At 45.6% G+C, this 16030-nt stretch overlaps 1 protein-coding gene and 1 long non-coding RNA gene across 7 annotated transcripts in view; one reads left to right on the forward strand and one right to left on the reverse strand.

Annotated features, from left to right (window-relative positions):
- GTF2I (general transcription factor IIi) overlaps positions 1-4302 on the reverse strand; it is a 98287-nt gene extending 93985 nt beyond the window's left edge. For 3 of the 6 annotated variants that reach the window (XM_026515955.4, XM_026515951.4, XM_026515950.4), the window contains exon 1: positions 3916-4292. The gene's annotated coding sequence lies outside the window, so the exon portion shown is untranslated. Of the gene's footprint in view, positions 1-3915 lie in introns of all 6 variants that reach the window. The other 3 variants (XM_026515952.4, XM_026515953.4, XM_026515954.4) reach the window with 3 other exon arrangements.
- Positions 4303-11116: 6814 nt separating this feature from the next.
- Positions 11117-16030, forward strand: part of LOC130544190 (uncharacterized) — a 45786-nt gene continuing 40872 nt past the window's right edge. The window contains exon 1 of the long non-coding RNA XR_008960260.1: positions 11117-11215. This is a non-coding gene — a long non-coding RNA (uncharacterized LOC130544190). The remainder of the gene's footprint in view (positions 11216-16030) is intronic.

Genomic DNA, 16030 nt, shown 5'->3' on the forward strand with positions numbered 1-16030 from the left:
TAAGTTCCCACTAGGCCAAAGTCGAAAAAGCAGAGGCATAAATGCCAGAAAGAAAACACAAACAAGCCACGGTAGGAAGGCAAGGACTGTAGAAACAAAGAGAACGAAAGAAAACAAAAACAGGAAAACTGCAGTGGTGAGGTTCCAGCAACGCAGAGGCAAGAGAGGAAAATGGTAAAGGACAGAAAAGAATGGAAAATGAGTATCAAGATACTACCTTCAGCACCTGCGATGATTTATCCACATCATTTTCCCACTGTACTTACATCCTTTAAATACTAATTCTCAATTTTATTCCCCAGGCAAGTCACCTCAGGCTACACACTCTGGCCAAATGAATATTCTGCATGTTGCTATGCTGCCATTTAAACCACCTCGATTACAAGGAATCTCAGCTTCACAACTACAACCAACTGATTGATTGCCACCTTTCAGTTAGTAACAATGAATAAGCTTCACCCAAATGAACGCATACAACTTTTGAAGAAAAATGCTACCAATGATCTTTAGTAGTTTGCTACTGATAAAATTCTTGGCAGTTACCCTTCAGGTCAATTGCCTCTGACATATTTCTAACAGAAATACTGTTCTCAGAGTACTACTTCTCAACTCTTCAGAAAATTTTTTCCCTTAGACATACATAAAAAAATCACTTGATCAGCATCTGTTTAAGCCAGTGGTCAAAACAATTTCATGTGAATTATACCACAACAGTTATGAAGAGAATGGCAATATTTAAAAATGCATGTTTTCAATGAAGAAAGAAAGAACTGAATCAGGTGAAATGCAATGCATAAGCTAGCCAGCACTAATAAATGGAAAGGTTGTGTTTAGTAATTTCTCAGTGTCTTATTTACAGCTCCTCTAATCACAACCTGGAGAAGGGCCCTTGCCTTTTTATGTTTTGTTTTGGAACACACGATCCATCTATGGATCATCAAGGATGACAGAACATTCCTCCTACCTAATTTGAGTTACTTTCTCCAGAAGAAAATCCATTATAATGAACTAAGTTATCTTTCTCAAGACTTGTGCCCCAAGAAAAAGAACCTCAGAAACCTACATTCTAAGGACAGTCTTTGTAGTCATTCTTTTTTTTTTTAATTTTTTTTTTTATATTATGTTAGTCACCATACAGTACATCCCTGGTTTTTGATGTAAAGTTCGATGATTCATTAGTTGCGTATAACACCCAGTGCACCATGCAATGCGTGCCCTCCTTACCACCCATTCACCATCTTTGTAGTCATTCTTAAAAGTAAACCAAATCGGGGCGCCTGGCTGGCGGCTCAGTCAGTGCAGGATATGACTCCTGATCTCAGGGTCCTCCGTTCAAGCCCCATGTAAGGCATGGAGCCTACTGAAAAAATGAAAGAAAGAAAAAAAGGTAAACCAAATCACTTAAGTGTCTGGAGCTTGGGGTGGGGGGGGGATTCAGGGCTGCAGGTGATCTGCACCTCCCCCATCTCAGCGTCAACCTCAGGCCCTTTCAGGCCCTCTGGGTTTCCAGACTAGACTAGGTGGTAGGACGGGATGCTTCAGCCATCTCCGGGAGGAGATGATAACAAATGTCAGTGGGGTAAATAAGTTAAAAAAAATGACTGAGGGTGAAAAAAAAAAAAAAGCCAAGACTTTTAGGTTTCTAATTTTTATCCTGTACTTAAATCCATGACTTTTAAAACCTCGGCCTTATTAAACTTTCAATTTTCGTTCAAGAAAATCTAGAATAGGGGCTCCTGGGTGGCTCAGTCGTTGGGCATCTGCCTTCGGCTCAGGGCGTGATCCTGGCGTTAGGGGATCGAGCCCCACATCGGGCTCCTCCGCTATGAGCCTGCTTCTTCCTCTCCCACTCCCCCTGCTTGTGTTCCCTCTCTCGTTGGCTGTCTCTATCTCTGTCAAATAAATAAAAAAAAATCTTTAAAAAAAGAAAGAAAGAAAGAAAATCTAGAACAAATTTCCCACACTCCTAACTGGATTTCTGCACTGTGGTGAAAGGCTCTCACAGTGCCACGCTCGCAGCCGCAGCAGCAGCAGCACCGCCTGCGAACTAGTTAAAAATGCAAATGATCGGCCCCACCCAGACCTGCAGGATCCCAAAGTCTGGGGTGGGGCCCGGCAATTGGGTTTTAACAAGCCCTCCAGGGGTTGCTGACGCTCGGGAGTTTGAAAGCCACTGGCTTAAGGGGTTAAGAGTCAGTCATACTGCCCAGGCTCAAATCTTGGGAGTCAAGGTTGACTTGCTGAGTAATCAAGAGTAAATTACTCCGCTTCTCTAGACTTGTTCCTAATCTACGCGAGGGAATTACGGGGTTGTTTTGATGATTAAATAAGAAAATACATGTTAAGTGCTTAGGAGGGATGCCGGGCACTTAGGAAACATCATCCAAATGTTAGCTGTTGTTACTACTATATACAAGGCCCTTTGACGGTTTGTACAGTGGGAGGGGAGACAAAGGCGGAAAAGGCTTAATCCCTACCCCTTCTACCCACTGACTAAGCAGACGCGAGTACACAGGGTAGAACCAAACATACTCCTAAGGGAAATAAAGAGACCCTCCTAGAAGGGGCACACAAGTGACTGGGACACCGTACGAAGAAACAACAAATTCTGACCGAACAATGCAAGAAACGGCTTTCAGTGACTGCATACAAGCAAGAAGGAGTTCCAAAGTCTGAAGAGAAGAAAAAGTCCTTCCAGCCGAAAGGTGTGAACCAAGGTCCAAAGGAGGAGGCAAAAGGAAAGCGCCAGGCGGTAGCACTCTGCCGCTGAAGAATTGACAAAACAAATATACAGATGTAATAGTAAATAAAATGTCATTCCCAGTCGCAGGCCTTAGCCTCGGGGAAAGGCTGGCCCTCCTCGAGGCACTCCGAGGCACCCTCACTTGCCAACTAACTTCCCCTTCTGTTTCCTGAACGACCAAAGACTACTTTTCTGCACTCGGGCCCATCAAGCCATTGTCTGCACAGAAGTTGAATGCAAAGAAGTGAGAACTCTGCACGGAGTCCCGCATCAGCAGGAGTGAGCACCGCTCGAACCGAACTAGACATCTGAACATTCTCAGCCAATTACCGCAAAACCACATTAAAAAGAAAAACAAAAAACTTGCTTTATTAAAGGGCAAAACTTGTCATAAAGTGGAGGGGGGACAGGGAGGAGGGGAAAGAGGACAGTTTTTCATCTTCTTCCCTCCCCGAAACCCCGTCTGGGTGCTGGCGGAATCCAGACGGCTCTTTTCATGGCCTGAAGGCTGAGGTTTTCCTTCCGGTCATTGTGTTTATTTCCCCCAAAGAACAAGCCCCGCGGGGCCGGCGCGCCGGCCGGGCCCGGGACAAAGCCCACTCCGGGCTCCACCTGGGCGCGGGCAGGGGCGGGGAGGAGCAGGGGCGGGGAGGGGCGGTGCTCCCGGGCCCGCCTGCCCGCCGGCCGCAGTTACCAGGCAGCGCGGCAGCGCCGCCCCGGACGCCCGCCGGCCAATCCGGCGCGTCTGCTGCCCGGGCGCACGAGCCCCGGAGACACCAGGCCGAGCGCGACCCCACGGCTCGGGCCTGGCACCGCGCGCGCACCCGCACCGCCCGAGCCGGCCAATCAGCGGCCGGGCATGCGCAGCCCGCAGGCTCGCTCACGCGCGGGCCTCACGCGTGAGGCCCCCCCACGCAGCGCCGGCGCGCGCGCCCCTCCCCCACGCGCACCCAGGCGCGCGCGTGCAACTGTCGTCCCCCGCGACCGCGTCTGCTCCTGCCCCACCCCCAACGCCGGAGGTCGGGGGGGGGCGGCCGGGTACCCCAACACGGTCGCCGACGGCCCCCAGACCCCAGTCTGTTCAGGCCCCGGAGGGGGCGCGTCTCAAATAAAGGCCCTGCTCGTGATGGCAACCCGGGCGGGGAACGGGGGATGAGGCGACAGGGACTCACCCGAGTGCAGCCGCCTCCAGGCAGCGCCGGGGCTAGGGGAGCCGAAGGGAAGCGAGTGTGAGCCGCGCGCGAGCTGCGGCCGCGGCGGAGCAGCTTCGGGCTGAAGCAAGCGGGCGAGCGGGCAGGAGGTGAGAGGGCGAGGGGGCCCGGGTGTCTCGGCCGAGCTCCTGTCACCGCCGCATGGCCGCCCCGGCAGGGCCTCGCTCAGCGCCTAAATCCGATCACAGGGGACCGAGGGAGAGGCCGGGGTAACCGCGGCAGGCGGGCGGCCTCAGCTAGAGAGCGCGTGCGGGGAAGCGGGGGGGCGATCGGTGGCCCCTTTTCTCTGCTCTCCGAGCTTCTCTCTCACCCTCCTCCTCCTCCTCTTTTTTTTTTTTTTTTTTTTGTTCCTCGAAGGCGCGCTGCGCGTGCGCACCCGCAGCGCCGCCCAGCGGGAGTTGTAGTTTCTGATTCGTCCCCACCAACGCGACTACGGGGGTGGTGGACTACGGCTCCCAGGAAGCCTCGCGCGGACGAGCCCCGAACCCGAGGACGCGGCGAGCGCAGCGCCCGGCCCTCTCCGGCAAGGACTGTCAATGGAGGCGCGGGTGGTGGGAGCAAGAACATGGCTGCACCTGGGGCCTGCGCGGCTGCCCGGGTGGGGGAGGGGAGCCGGGGCGCGGGGCGCCTATCTAGGCCGGAGGTAGCCTCCGCTTGCTTAGTACGGGGATGCAGCCGGCCTCAGCCACCGTCCAGGGCTTGCACTCACTCTTGCACCCGAGATTCCCTGCCGATTGCGAGGCCGGAACACGGCAAAGGCCGGGGAGCCCCAAGCCGGCCTGCCCCTCTCCGTGCTCCGGCAAGGGACTTCCTCCGCCCTGCACCACCCTCCGGGACACAAAGAACTCCTCTGTTAGTTTTGAAAGCTTGCCTCCAAAGCGGCCGAAAGAGACTGTTGCCCCAACTTTGGACGGGCGACGGGAGGAGACTCTCATGTTTTTATTTACCCACACCCCCCGCCCCAGGCTTTCCTCACGCTCCCTCACTCAACATTTGGAAGCAAAGTTGAGGGAAAGCCTCTGAGTGAGAGAAACCTGTCTTGTAGCCCGTTCGTTTTGTTCTGTCAACCGCGGAGAAATTTGAGCGAACCCCCCCCCCCCGGTTATTCTTTCGCTTTTCAACTTGAGCTCTCGAATTTCGAAAATGATGAGACATTGCTCTTCACCTAAGTGAAACTCAAAAGTTAAGAAAACTCGAGCCCAGAGGTCGTAAGTGGTTCTGTTAAGCACAAGATCGAAGGATTTCGCGATTCTTCTCCCCAGCGGAGATGGGGGCCACGCCGGCCATCCTCCCCCCACCCCCTCCTCCTCGGTAGGTGGCGACCACGGCGCTTTTTCCAGCCTTTGTCGCTGGAAAGAAAACTTTCCGAGCAGCCAGTCTTTTGATGTAGGTCCAAGACCTTCCCTTTGAATCTTCGTTCACAGATTGGCGTTCCCCATCTTTCTTGCATAGACCGCACCCATAAAGCCGCCTCTAGAATTTCCATGTTGGGATTCTTTAAATTAGATGGAGACTTTAAAGATCCCTGCGGAAGCGGTCTGATTGCAGAAGATCTCCACGTTTTTACGATTTCCCCTACGATCTTTTACAGGCATTTTGTCCCCGCCTAATGCGACTGTGACTCTCTTTTGTCGAGTCTCTCCAAAGCGTTCATTTCATTTTCACGAGAATAGTTTTCTTTTTGCACTCGTATTTCATTAACATATTGGAATACTTAATTAAAGTCCGTATTCCCAGTAGCATGTACAACGAACACATATTTAAGGAACAAATGTAACTTTGGGGAAGTCCACCATTGACTGATAGGAGCAGCCAGCCTTCCAGGGGCAAACATTCAGCAGCTGTGGGCATCTGTGAGTATGTTTTATAGACGGATTGGAGTCCTGGATGGTTTCTTGAGGACACCGGAAGTTTGAGGACAGCGAAGGAAAGATTCACTGGGTGTACTGGTGTCATGGAGTCGCATTTGGAGAGTGTTAGAAAGTGAGTTGGAAAGGCAGAAGTTCATCGAGTCAAGATCACACTTGTCATCATTAAAAACTTGTTTGCCCCTCGCTTCTGTGAATTTAACACTCTGGTGTGGAATTTTGCTGCTGCTTCATGAAAAACTCCAACTTCTTTGAGGTTGAAGCCATTCCTAAAACTATTAAATCCTAAAGCAGTTCCTCAAGCTTTAGCTGGCTTTGAATTGCCTCTAGATAGAAAGCTGGCCCTTTTTGAGACAATGAGCTGTGTATGGAATGGCGTGTGGTTCGAACTCCTTTTTTTTCTGCCTTCCTCTGTTGGGGGTTGTAACCCTCAAATATATGTCTTATAGTCACAAATACAATTTTACAGTCTTCCCTAAGGCCTGGCTCACCACCTTGGCAGTTACTGGCATACTTACTCCTTTTTGTTAGCTAATTCGTCTCTCACCTCCCTGATAGGTGCTATGTTAATGGGGACCATAAGGATGAGCCACTTTGAATACCATCTCAGCAGGGCAGCATAGGATCAAATTGCTGGTTTTGGAGTTGAGCAACAAACGATTTGTGTTTAGGGGTGGAATCCTTTGTTAAATCGCACACAACTTGCTGTGGTCAGAATCACGTTCAACATAACAAGATGTGTATGCTGAGACTGGTTGGCAGCTCTGGCATCACGCTCAAGACCAAGTGCACAGAGGCCAACAGGTGGCGGAATCTTGCATGTTATTTATTTTGAATTATTTCAAATATTTCTCCTTTTATTTATTTACTTTAGAGAGAGCTCAAGCAGGAAGGACAGAAGGAGAGGGAGAGAGAATATCAAGCAGACTCCATGCTGAGCCCAGAGCCCGACAGGGGGCTTGACCCCCCTATCCTGAGATCATGACCTAAGCAGAAACCAAGAGTCAGATGCTTAACCAGCTGTGCCACCCAGGTACCCCCAAATATTTCTCTTTATAATGTCTAACCTAGTTGTATGCAGTCCTGCAGATGAGTGTCCGTGTAGTATGACACCATTCTACTGTATACCTGGTCTAATGGGCCTTGGCCGGTCAAGAGATGGATCTAGGCCAACTGGTACAAATGCATCTTCAAAAAGACTGAGTTCACAGCCCTGTAGATTGCTTTAAATACCAAGTGATATGGTACTGTTTGAACGTCTTCAACAATCTTGAAAATGAATCACGTTCTCCTGGGGTTTTTAATGCTTGGTATCAGGAGTCTACCTTCTCCATTATCATGGGACCATTTATTATGGACCCATCCTGGTTAGGAAACCCTGAGCACGCATGCTGGCTGACAAATGCTCACATCACTTGGTCAGGGTTACTGTTGTTGAGAGATCATGTAGTGCTCTTTTTAAAGATGCTCTTTTGAATCCAAACTGAATAATCTTTCTATGACTCTGTCATGTATTTTAAAATTGCCCAAAACCACAATTCTAAACAAAAGTTGAGATGCTCTGACATACCCATTTTCCACAACACATCTGGTCTTCCTTTTTTAAGGTTTTTGGTTTTTTTTAAATTTTATTTATTTGAGCGAGACAGTGTGAGTGAGGAAGCAGAAGCAGGGGGAGCAGCAGAGGGAGAGGGAGAAGCAGACTCCCCACTGAGCAGGGAGCCGAATACAGGACTCAACCCCAGGATGCTGGGAATCATGACCCAAGGTGAAGGCAGCCAGTTAACCGACTGAGCCACCCAGGCGCCCCTGATTTTTTTGTTTTAAGTAATCTCTACACCCAACGTGGGGCTCGAATTTACAAGCCCAAAATTAGAAGTCCCATGCTCTATTGACTGAGCCACCGAAGTGCCCCAGTCTTTCTTTTTTTAATATTTTATTTTATTTTGTTTTATTTTAATTGAAGTATAGTTGACACTCAATTCACATTGGTTTCAGGAACATACCCAGGCTTTTGATGGAAACTAAACAGAGGTCTTTTTTTCCCATAATGGCACTTGATGTAAGCCCGATATCTTCTGGGTCCAATTTCTTCGTTTTCCTTTACAGTAGACATAAGTACTGTATATTGAGAGAATGGGCTAAATATATATCATTTGTCAGGTAGCAATTTGATCTCTCACATCAGCATTCTCAATTAGGATCTGTGCAACTCGGGGCGCCTGGGTGGCACAGCAGTTAAGTGTCTGCCTTCGGCTCAGGGCGTCATCCCGGCGTTATGGGATCGAGCCCCACATCGGGCTCCTCCGCTATGAGCCTGCTTCTTCCTCTCCCACTCCCCCTGCTTGTGTTCCCTCTCTCGCTGGCTGTCTCTATCTCTGTCGAATAAATAAATAAAATCTTTAAAAAAAAAAAAGTTTAAAAATAAAAAAATAAAAAATAAAGGATCTGTACAACTCAATCGAGGTCACGGGGGTTGGGACACAGTGACATCGTCAGCTTTTGGATGGGTATCTGCGCTCTAGCAAATAAATCCCTTGTTATTACAAGGATGCTTTTTTAACTGATTATAAAACACTGTTTTTGGACAGTTTTCCACTTGGATAATTTGAATATTTAGAATGCTGGATGAGTGAGCTTTTCCAGAACTCTTCCAAAAGTAGGAAAAAAAAAACAACACCTAAATCCCAGTTATAATTTATTCATAATAATTAATAATGTAGATGTGATATAAACAGACCTTCCAGCTCTCGCTGTGCCTTTTATGCAAGCCTCTGCCTTATGCAATACACCTAATATTCATGAAAAACTCATTGAAATAAACAGGGGTTTTTGGAGGGGGTTGGCTAATAGGATTTAGATGAATATGGTTTTCTGTTTAGCATTATTTTCAGATGGCTGTAATCGTGTAACTTAATTTTTAAAAAGTAAAATCTCTATCATATTTTCTCCGCCTCCCTTGGGGATTTGGGGGAATCAGATGATATGTAAACGAAAATACTTTAGAAACTCTAAGTTAAGTGTTCTATAAATATTACATGGTATAATTTAGCCTTCCAAACATTATTTTTAAATGTGAACAACATGTGCGTGTTTCCTCTCTGACTGAAGAAATCTTTTGCTCATTTTAAAAATGCTTTATATTCTAATATCCGAGAAAATACATTTACCAAGACTGACTCTTATCACTGGATTAAGGTGGACCTGTTATCAGATCTGACTGATCAGATGATGGAAGTAATGAAATAACAAGTAATACAAGCAGCACATCCTTTCAGAATAAATAGCTCTGTCAAAAATATTGTAGAGGACTCAGAAACCTGAGTGTGAAGTTGTGTCAAAAGCTATTTCCAAATAAAAGGCATAACCTACATCCCGACTTTCCTAACACCAAGAGAAGGAAAGTCTCCTTTACATGCTGAAAACAAATCTCCCCATTCCTTCCTTTTTCTCTTCCTGTTTCCAGTGTCAATTTAATGCCCCTGATCCAAATTCTTGAGTCTTTATCTTTGCATTTTACAAGCCTTTCCTCTTTTTCCTGTGACTCATAACCACCCCTTTTTAACCCCCTTTCAAGACCTTGTGTTTATTATGATAATTAGGGTAGATGCACTTGGGGAAATTTTCAACCAAAATAAAGGGAATTTTTGAACAATAGAGAGGGGGAAAAAAAGAAGCCAGTGTTAAGAAAACTGTTCAAATGTGAAATTAGCCACCATGGGTGTGTCAAGTACTTTTTGTCTTCCCAACCGTGGGGAGGTGTTAAAGCAACCTCTTCCTTCCCCCAGCACCTGGGGAGCGGGCTGGCCAGGCTCTGGGTTGTACCTGGGGTCTTAGACGGACTTCATTTATTCCAGCAAACTGTGCGTTCCCATCCCAAATGAACTCAGATTGGCCCTGAGATAATGGGGGAAGTGAAGGACGCATAAGCCACTGGAAAGAATCTGAGCGTCTATTAAATTCTGGAAAGCTTGTGAGACTGAGCGTTCCTTTCTTTGATGCCACACACTGTGCTCCACTCTTAATTATCTCATTGCATGCAGACACAACCCCCACTGTGGTAGGTGTTTAGAACTTCCCCGTTTGCTAAAAAGGCTCAGGAAGGTTAAGTTACTTAGCCAAGGATACACAGATGGCAAAATCTAGACTCTAATCTAAATCGGCCTGTATCCAAGCCTGAATTCTTAACTACTGCTGTCCATTTGTAGGCTCCAGCCATCTCATCCAGGCAGATAGGATAAGTGAATCAAAATACAAGGTATACCCAGATTGATGCCATGAGATAGCACCAGAAGGCTGGAGACGAGACAGGAAATTTTGCGTGGAAGAGGTAGCATGTGCAATGAATATTAAAAGTGGATGGAAGTTTTAAAAAGAAAATAACGTGAGTATTAGCCTTCTAATACCTCTTACCAGCAGAACGATCACATCAAAGGATCTGTGCACCTAAAATGTTGATACACATTGCCAGTTCAACCTTCAGAAAGAGTGTGCCACTGGACATTACAGGGTATGAAAATGTCCATTTCCTCCACACCTGCCCAATTCCAGTGGAAAGTAGCATTCCTCCCCACTCCCCCCAGACACACACAGTTCCACTGTGCACATTGATTATGAACCAAGTTGGGTGTCTTTTTATATTTTTGCCATTTGCATGCATGTTTCTGCAAAGGACATTCATGTTTGCATTTTCTCCATTAGATCCTTTGCTTCCTCCCCCTACCCCCCCCCCCTTATTCTCTTGTGTGAGGGCTTTATACAATGAAAGAAATTTGCGTTTCTCTCCTTAGGTGTGTTCCGGTATTTTCTCAGTTTCTTTTGACCGTGACATTTTTTATGTGTTGTTATGCTGAAGTTTTATGGTTGTTATTGTCGAATTTATCCATCTTTTCCCTTAGGTGTTCAGTGTTAAAAATCGGTAGTGAGAAAAGCCTCCCCCACAGCAAGATGTATATAGACATAGACATATGCATATGGATATAGAGATATAGACATGTATATATGCAGACACGTACACTCCTTCTCCCCAAGCAAGATTTCTACATTTCCATCTCTATCCATCTCCCTTGTTTGCTTGAGCTGTCAGGGCTCTCCATTTCACGGTGCCTTTAAGGCTCTCCCTCCGGGTCCGGTCCCGTTTCCACGCCCACCCACCCCTCCCTGCCAGGTGGGCCGCGGGGCATCCCTCCCGCAGGACCCGCGGGCTCGTCACTTCCCCTGCAGCCCCGGGCCTCAGTTGTCCAGGCGGGCGGAAGTCCTGCCCCACCGGCACCTGGACTCTGCCCTTCCCACAGTCTCCCACGGCCAGCTGATGGGCCTCCTGGGAGCCGGGGAGCAGGCCTGTTGGGGAACGTTCCTGGAAATGCCAGAAGCACGTGGCCGCAGGAGAGTTGGTAGGGCACCTGCGTAGGGGTGAGGAGGTGGGAGGAAGGGCGGGGGATCCTCCTGAATGCTGCTGCATACTCCAGGGCAGCTGGTGGCTAGCTGAGAAATCCCAGGGCAGGTAGGGATTTCCATTTCCATACAGTTTGCAGGCAGGACAGAAACAGCCTGGAACAAAAGCCCCGTTTGGGCCGGCTGACATTTCTGTCCATCTTTAGAAACTGTGCCTAGGTGAACAGTATTCTGGTTTTATAGCTCAGTGGGCCCGCTTAGCACACGAGACACCGTCCCCAGTCCTCATCCTGGTCCCGCTTGCCAGACAGCGTCATTGACCTAGATAGTTGAAAAGGTTTCCCTTTAACATGCTCTGTCGGTCGATCTAAGTCCAAAAGAAAGCCTCGGTTTGGTATGCATTTTGGTTTGGGTGTAAATAAAACATAACAAAATTTACTGTTCGAACCATTTCTAGGTGGACAGTAGGGTGGTATTAAGCACCTCCACAATGTTATGTAACCATCACAATGATCTAATTCCAGAACTTTGGTATTACCCAAACAAAAACTCTATCATTAAGCTATAACTCCCCATTTTCTTCGCCCTCTAGTGCCTGGTAACTTCTATTGTACTTTCTGCCTTTTCTAGTTACCCCATAAAAAGAGGATCGCACAATAGTTGTCCTTTTGTAACTGGCTGCTTTCATCTAGCAAGTTTTCAGTGCTACATGTTGTAGCAAATGCAACGAATTTCTTTTTATGGCTACTATTCCATTGTATGTATATATCATATTTTGCTTATCCATTCATCTGATGCGTCCTTTCCACCTTTTGGCACTTGTAAATAATGCTGCTGTAACATTCATGCACAAGTATCTATCTGAGTTTCTGTTTCCATTTCTTTTTTTTTTAAAGATTTTTCGTAATCTCTGCACCCCATGTGAGGCTCGGACTCACAACCCAGAGATCGAGCGTTGCATGCTCCACTGTCTGAGCCAGCCAGACGCCCTTGTTTTCATTTCTTTGGGATATGCTCCTAGAAGTGGAATTGCTGGGTCATACGGTAATTTCATGTTGAACTTTTGGAGGAGCCACCAAACCTTTTTTTTTTTTTAAGATTTTATTTATTTGAGGAGACAGAAGACAAGCAGGGGGAGGGACAGAGGGAGAGGGACAGGCAGACTTCCCGCTGAGCAGGGTTGTATCCCAGGACCCTGAGATCATGACCTGAACCAAAGTTAGCCGCTCAGCCGACTGAGCCACCCACGTGCCCCGCCACCAAACTTTTCCACGGGGACAGCACCATGTTACAGTCCCACTAGCATTGTACAAGGGTTCCAGCTTCTCCACGCCCTCCCTAACATTTGCTATTTTCCGTTGTTAGTGTATGCGTGCTTGCATGCGTGTGTCTAATAATAGCCATCCTCCTGAGCATGGAGTGGTATCTCCTTGGGGTAGTTTTGATTTGCATTTCCGTCATGACTAATGAAGTTGTGAGCATTAGTGTATCTTGGGAGAAATCAAGTCCAAAGTTTTTATTTGAATTCCAGTTAGTTAACATACAGTGTAATATTAATTTCAGGTGTACAATAGAGTGATTCAAGACTACCATTCATCACCTAGTGCTCATCACAACAAAGGGAGGGGGCCTTACTCCCCGTCATCTATTTCACCCATCCCTCCCCACCACTTCCCCTCTGCTAACCATCACTGTATTCTCTGTAGTTGAGTCTGTTTTTTGGTTTATCCCTCTCTCTCTCCTTCCCTTTGCTTATTTCTTTTGTTTTTTGTTCCATTTTTAAACTGGATTGTTTGTCTTTTTGTCCTTGATTTGTAGTAGTTCTTGATGTAATCTGAACATTAATCTCTTATCAGAGACACGGTTTTCAAGTATTTTCTCTCATTCTGGGCATTGTCTTTTCACTCTCTTAATAGTAAGATAATATGCACTTTGCCACACAAAGTTTTAATTGTGATGAAGTCTCATTTAGCGATTTTTTTTCTTTGTCAGTGCTTTGGTATGGTATTTAAGAAACCATTCCGAGGGGCGCCTGGCTGGCTCAGTTGATGGAGCGAGCGACTCTTGATCTTGGGGTCGTGAGTTTGAGCCCCATGTTGGGTGTAGAGATTACTTAAATAAATAAATATTTTTTAAGAATTGCCAAATCCCAGGTCATGAAGATATTCCCCTATGTTTCCTCCTAAGAGTTTCACAATTTTCGCGCTTGCATTTAGCTCCGGTCCATTATGAGTTCCTTCTTCTGTCTGGTGAAAAGTCAGGATCTAACTTCATTCCTACGCATGTGGATATCCAGTTGAAAAGACTGTCCTTTCCCCAACGAAGGGACTAGGTGCCTTTTCAAAAATCAGTCGACCATTTATGTGACAGTTTATGTCTGGGCTTTGTCTTTTTTTGGTCTACAGGTCTGTCCTTCTGCCAATACCATATTGCTTTCATTACTGTAGCTTGGTAGTTAAGTATTGAAATTGGAAACTATGCGTTCTCCTACTCTGTTGCTCCTTTTCAAGATTTTTTTTGGCTATCTGGAGTCCTTTTACATTCCATATGAATTTTAGCATGGATTTTTCTGTTTCTGAAAAAAAAAATGCCATTTGGATTTTGATGGGGATTCTATTGAATCTGTAGTCACTAGATTTTAAACACCTGTAGGAGATAGGGAGTAGTCCCCTCTTCTGCCTTTGTCTCTTTCCCCCCTGCAGTCTATAGCCGTCAGGGTGCCTTGCACAGAGTACTAGAAGTTTTTCACTTTATGTAATATTGTCATTGTGACAATATTGACTCTTGTGATCCATGATTGTGAGATATCCTTCTACTCGTTTAGGTCTTTAATTTCTTTCAGCAGTGTTTTGAAGCTTTCAGTATATAAAACTTTAGTCTCCTTAGTTAAGTTTATTTACTCCTAAGTATTATATTCTTTTCCATGATCTTGTAAATGGAATTTTTTCTTAATTTCCTTTTTTTTTTTTTAAAGACAGTATTTATTCATTTGAGAGAGAGAGAGCGCGCACACAAAGGGGGGGGGGCAGAGGGTGAGGGGCCAGCAGACTCCCTGCGAGCAAGGAGCCTGACATGATCCTGAGATCACCATCTGAGCCCAAGTCAGATGCTCAACCGACTGACCCACCCAAGCGCCCCTGTTTTCTTAATTTCCTTTTCAACTTGTTCATCGCTTAGTGTATAGAAATGTGATTTGGAATGTTTGGGTGGCTCAGTCCGTTAAGTGTCTGCCTTTGGCTCAGGTCATGATCCTGGGATCCAGTCCTACATCAGGCTCCTTGATGCCTTTTTTTCTTCTTGCCTAATTACTGGAGCTATGTGGAAATTAAGTGGTGAAAGCAGGTATCCTTGTTTTGTTTCTTTTTTAAGATTTTTTTTTTTATTTTTAAGTAATCTCTACACCCAACGTGGGGCTCAAACTCACAACCCCAAGACTCTACCCACTGAGCCAGCCAGGCACCCTGGCATCCCTGTTTTGTTCCCAATCTTAGGGGAAATGCTTTCAGTCTTTCACCATTAACTATGATGTTTATTGCGGATTTTTCATATATGGACTTTATTATGTTGAAAAAGTATCCTTATATTCCTAGTTTGTTGAGTGTCATTATCATGAAACTGTTAGATTTTGTCAGATTATTTTTCTGCTCAGTTGAGATGATCATGTGGTTGTTTTTCCTTCCTTCCATTAAGGCAATTATTACATTGGTTGATTTTCACATTTCAGAGATAAATGCCACACTTCAGAGATACAGTATGTAATCCTTTTAATATGCTGCTGAATTCAGTTTGCTAGTATTTCGTTGAAGATTTTTGCATGTATATTCCTAAGGGATATTAACCTATAGTTTTCTTTCTTTTTTTAGAGAGAGAGAGAGCACGATCCAGTGATCTGGGGAAGGGAGGGGCATAGGGAGAGAGAGAGAGAGACTTGAGCAGACTCCATGCTCCAGCACAGAACCTGTTTCAGGGCTCAGTCTTGTGACCCTGATGTCATAATCTAAGCCAAACTCAAGAGTCGGACACTTAACAGACTGAGCCACCCAGGTGCCCCTATAGTTTTCTTTTCTTTTAGTGTCTTTGGCTGGCGTTGATATCAGGGTAATGCTGGTCTTACATAGAGAGTTAGGAGGTATTTTCTCTTCGATAGTTTGGAAGAGTTTGTGATGGATTAATATTAATTCTTTTTAAGTGTTCGGTAGAATTCACAAGTGAAGCCATCTGGTCCTGAACTTCTCTTTGTTAGGAGGTCTTCGATTACTGATTCAATCTTCTTCCTTGTTATAAATCTGTTCCGATTTTTTTTGAGTCAATTTTGTTACTTTGCATGTTTTTGGAAACTTGTCCATTTCATCTCAGTTATCCAGTTTGTTGCCATACAGTCATTCATGGTATTCTCTTATAACCCTTTATTTTTCTGTAGGGTTGGAAGTAACGTGTCTACTTTCATTTCTGATCTTAGTAATTTGAGTCCTTTCTTTTTTCTCATTTAATCTAGCTAAAGATTTGTCTATTCTGTTGATGTTAAAAAAAACAAACTTTGGTTCTGTTAATTTTCTCTTTTGTTTTTTTATTCTCTGTTTATCTCTTCTTTAATATTTCCTTCCTTCTGCTAGCTTTGGGTTTAGTTTGCTCTTCTTTTTCTAGTTCTTTAAGATTTACAGTTAGGTTATACATAAGAGGTTTTTCTTCTTTTATAATATAGACATTTACATCTATAAATGTTCCTTTTAGTACTGTTTTCACTGCAGCCCCCAAGTTGTAGCATGTTGTGTTTTGTTTTCATTCATCTCAAGGTACTTTCTTTTTTTCTTCTC

This window comes from Ursus arctos, unplaced genomic scaffold, assembly GCF_023065955.2.
Source record: "Ursus arctos isolate Adak ecotype North America unplaced genomic scaffold, UrsArc2.0 scaffold_2, whole genome shotgun sequence".
Classification (NCBI taxonomy): domain Eukaryota; kingdom Metazoa; phylum Chordata; class Mammalia; order Carnivora; family Ursidae; genus Ursus; species Ursus arctos.